Here is a 4,314-nt window from a genome sequence, read left to right as displayed (position 1 = left end):
GGCCCACTCTAGGCCCAACAAACAAACCCCCCTCGGTTTTGAAATAGTGCCATGGGAACCAATTCCCCAAACCCACCAAATAAACACACTATCCCATTCATATCCCCAAAACCTAAAAAGCCAACCAGTGTCATCATAAGAGTCAATCCATGCAACCCAAAATCAAAGGAAATCAAAATCCAAAACAATGCAAATATTACCAAAAAAACAGATTCATAAAACATAATTCCATCATATCCTTCACTAACAACACGCACTTCAACCCACCTCAAAAGCCTACACAAAGATCTTCATAACTTCCGCACCCTAACCCCATTTTCAAAACTGTTTCGAGTCACGAATAGAAAAAATTAATCCGGACAAAAACGCATTTCACGCTAACGGTCAAAAAAGCCTCCAAAATAGCCTCAAAATTGACTTTAAATACGAGAAAAATATCAAGGCACAAAAAAAGAAATAAATGCAAGAACATGTGAAGCAAAGCGTCCAAAATTGACCGCCCAAGTCATTTTCAGCGCCCAGGGCTGGGCGGCGAAAATTCTGACGCCCCAGCCTGGGCGTTGAAACTCTCTGCCTGCCAAAAATTTTCTTTTCAAAAGTGCTCGTCATTTTATCCGCACACAACGGAAAAATAACGAACACTTGGGGGGTACAGTACGTATCCAAATAGGCTTACCAAAAATATAGCCATACAAAACATAGTCGAATTTCATTATTTACGCGTCTTACGGCAAAAAAACGGCAGACGAAAATTATGATAATACTTCACTCATTTGACCGGTTAAGTAATATGCTACCACCTTAGGGCATATCTATTAAAATATGGCATCCTAGAACTTATCTAGCTAGAACTACGCGCGACCTGATTCTGACAAGATACGTAGGCAATCCTTACCAAGGATTCGGTTCAACAACAATAAAAAAAACACATATTCTTTGTGCAAAAAGTGTTAGACTTATATAAAATAAAAATACGCCTTTATTGAAAAAATAATAAGAAGGAAAACAAAGTGCTAAGAATAAAAACAAACACAACTGAAATAAATAAAGGGCACCTACACCCTAGCAAGAACTACACTACTCTAGTTCTTCCGGATCATCAAATAAAGTTTTGTAGAGGGCAATGTTCGCATGATCCACCCCCACAGTCTTCTGCGCTGCCCCAATATCAATCTCCATAAGAACTGGCTCCTGGACACTAACTTCCAAAGATGCCAAGGCTTCAGGAACATTCTCAGTTATAGCCCGCTCAGCCTCAAGGGCACAGACAATGGTGGGAGAAGGATTATTATCATCAACTAGACTAGCCACTGTTTCTACAGGCGGCCGAGCCTTCCTAACCCATACATTGTTCCGGCGACGATCACCGCGAGAGCTTGCATTTCTTTAAACCAAAGCAGGCCCCTTCATGTTAGGCATCTTTTTAGGCCTGAAACTGGAGCGGGGAGGAATTTCCTTCCGCTTTCGATCAGGACGAGCTTTCACAGTCTTAATACTATAGGTACGAGGTTTGGCAGAATCAGGACCCTCATACTTAACACGAATACGAGGTATCAAAAGCTCAGCCGGCTCCCCATTACGAGCCTCGGCCCTCACATCTTTATCATCGGAGCTCATCCACAACTTGTAGTTTTCAGAAAGACCCACAAAGCCATTTGTAGCTACGGCCCAACGCGGGAGACCATCATAATACTTAGCCCACGCTAGGACCCGTGTTTGTGAAAAGGCCGCTACCTTAGGTGGTACCGTATCAGAAAAGGGGATAGTCTGCCTTAAACCATATTGACGCATGACTCGGTAAGGGAAAATATAAATGGGACGAGATAGCCCCAACAAGGAAACATAAACCGATACATCAGAACCCCCCGTCATAGTAGTCAAACCCCACCACGGTACCACCCACTTAATAGAACAGATGCCATAAGTAAAAAAGGAGGTCCATTCGGCCTCGTCCTGGCCTTGGTGCAAGTATTTTCGGTTACCCAAGGCTATAGGGTGATAATGTTTAGGATCGACACGAGCTTCCAAAAGTCTAAGCCGTTCCACGAGCCAAATCTGCAAAAAACGGGCACAGTCAAAAAATAATAAAAATGAAAGAAAATGGTTCCTGGGGCGCAGTTTCAACGCCCAGGACCAGGCGCCGAATATTCCAGCGCCCAGCCCTGGGCGCAAAAACTCATTCTGTACGCAAAAAAAAGAGAAGAAAAAAACGTGTATACGTGCGCAAGAAAAAAATCGATTACCTGCAGTAATAGGGGGCTTCCCTTAAAATGTTCAGATTTGGCATCCTTCTTTAGCTCATCCGCACTCAGCAAAGTCTCGGCAACAACCAACGGCATGATAGAATAGCAACTTTCCATCTGGCTAATCAAGGGGATCAACCTTATGTCACCGAACTCACCATTGTTATTCGATAGCAAATAGTGATTCAACAAGCAAAATACAAGGGCTCGAATATTCAATTTTTGTTCTGTCATATTCTTTCTAGGCCTAAAGTGATGTTTTACAAGTTTTGCCAAGTTAACCTTGTCATCTACAACAATTTCAGCAAACATGTTATCATCTAGTCCTAGGAAAGCCCTTATGGTTGTTTTACCATCTTCAATAGTGTCAGGAGTAACAGGAGTAGCATTAGTAGGATAACCAAGGATCGTAGCAAATTCATCGGGCAAAGGACATATTTCGTTGCCCCGAAAGGCAAAAACATGATGATCGGAGTCCCAAAAGCTTAGGGCAGCATGCAGAAAGTTATAATCAATATTAATTTGTTGTAAGCCTAAAAGTTCCTCTAAGTGGTATTATTTTAACAAAGCCTTTTCTGTGGGAGTAAGGGCCCGTAGCCAACGCCTAACAGTCCGTTGGAGTGAGAAAGTAGGGATATCAGAAAATGCTTATCTACACTTTTCAAAAAACAAGTTAAATATCATGGTCATTCTTCGAAACACCAAAAATGTGTATCGTTAAGTCGTTGGTTTTCCAAATAAAAAAATGTTTGTCTGTCAAAGGATTAATCCGGGCCATGCTAACACCGGATGTCGCCTGAAAACTAAAGTCGCACTCCACGGCTTCGCTAAAGTAGCACACTACTATAAAAGGTCGCTCGCACATACAAGCATGACCCCAAACATGATTACAAGATGCGAAAAACGACCGACGAGCCTCAGTGCTTGGGGGCTCGAGAAAAAAATATACTCCAACAAGGAGCGCACGATCAAAATCACATTCTCGGACTACGCCATACACCATCTCATGTTTGGACATCTCAAAAAAAAGGGTTTTACCTCAGAGAAAGGTCGTCATTGACACTTGTGCATGGTCCTCTGATCAAAGACCAAATAGTGGCAAAAATCGAGCCGTAAAGACTAGCTCAAACCACGAAACCAGACGGTCGCAAGACAAAGGTCCGTCTGAACACGTTGTCAGCCCACGTTCAGGTTACAACTAAATTCGAGCATCCCTCGAAAGAATTCGCTCTTGCAAGAATGAATAAAAAGGAATTCTCAAAGAAATCACAAAAAAACAAAGAAATGGGAACTTGCCCATCTTCAGTTGGCAAGACCGCGGCACGCGAATCCCAAATCAAAAAGACGAATTCAGGTTCGCTCACCTCCAGCGAGCGGGGCGTCCACCCTTAGCGGACAGGGCTCGCCCACCTTCAGCGGGCGGGGTCTGCGTCACTAGCCGCGCAGGTCCTCAGTTTTCGAAAAATAGAATCTTCACAAAACAAAATGAAATAGGCTCGCCATCTTCAGCCGGCGGGGTCTACGGCGCAAACCACGTAGGTCCTTATTTTCAAAAAAATAAACACAAAACAAATTTTAAAATAGATTCGTCCACTTCTATCGGACGGGGTGTCCACCCTTAGCGGACAGATTCGCCATCTTTAGCCGGCAGGGTCTACGTCACAAGCCGCGTAGGTCCTTATTTTCAAAAAAAGCAAACAAACTTCAAAACAGATTCGTCCACTTCTATCGGACGGGGTGTCCACCCTTAGCGGACAGGCTCGCCATCTTTAGCCGGCGGGGTCTGCGCCATTAACCGCGCAGGTCCTTAGTCGATGCAGCGATAACTTTATCTGGTTTTCCCTTTTCCAAAAAATTAAAAGGATTGGTTTTCCGTTTTTTCCAAAAAAAGAGCGATGTGCTGGATTTTCCTTCGTTTTACGTCCCATAAAAACAAGGGTGTTTTCTTGATTAGCTAGCCCTGAAAATGAGAATCTTTAAAAAACATTTTTACCTCGTGGTTGGGCTTGGCCAGGCCCAATTACACTTTATAGCTTTGATTTCGAAAACATATGTAGCTACTCCCAATGAC

This window comes from Spinacia oleracea, chromosome 4, assembly GCF_020520425.1.
Source record: "Spinacia oleracea cultivar Varoflay chromosome 4, BTI_SOV_V1, whole genome shotgun sequence".
NCBI lineage: Eukaryota > Viridiplantae > Streptophyta > Magnoliopsida > Caryophyllales > Amaranthaceae > Spinacia > Spinacia oleracea.
This window is presented reverse-complemented; position numbering follows the sequence as displayed.